This window comes from Phocoena phocoena, chromosome 17, assembly GCF_963924675.1.
Source record: "Phocoena phocoena chromosome 17, mPhoPho1.1, whole genome shotgun sequence".
Lineage (NCBI taxonomy): Eukaryota > Metazoa > Chordata > Mammalia > Artiodactyla > Phocoenidae > Phocoena > Phocoena phocoena.
In genome coordinates, this window is record NC_089235.1 from 3,753,928 (window position 1) to 3,754,582 (window position 655).

Genomic DNA, 655 nt, shown 5'->3' on the forward strand with positions numbered 1-655 from the left:
TCCAATTGCTTCAGCACCATTTGTTGAAAGACTATCATTCCTTCATTTAATTGCTTTTGTACCTTTGTCCAAAACCATTTGGCTGTGCTTGTGTGGGGCTATTTCTGCTTTATTTTGTTCATCTATGTGTCTCTCTCTGCCAATAACACATAGTTTCGATTTCTGTCACTGTATAGTAAGTCTTGAAATCCAATGGGTTTCTTCCACTTTCTTCTTTTTCAATACTGTTTAATCTATTCTGGTTCCTTTGCCTTTCCATATAAATTTTAGAAAATCTTGTGTATAGCTACAAGAATCTTGCTGGGATGCTGAGAGGTATTGCATTAACTTTTCTATCCATTTGGGGAGAAGTAACATCTTTACTATATTGAGTCCTCCAATCCATGAACACGATGTTTGTCTCCATTTATTTACATCTTCTTTGATGTCTTTCATCAACATTTTATAGTTGTCGGCCTCCAAATCCTGAACATTTCTTAGGTTTACACTTAGGTACTCTTTTTTCCTTTGGGGCAATTATAAGTAGTACTGTATTTTATATTTTGGGTTTCACATGTTCGTTGCTAGTATATAAAGTACAACTGATTTGGGCAGGTACTTCATTTTTATCGTGTTTCAGCTCCCAAGTTAGTATTAGTTTCACGCAGTCGGTTTT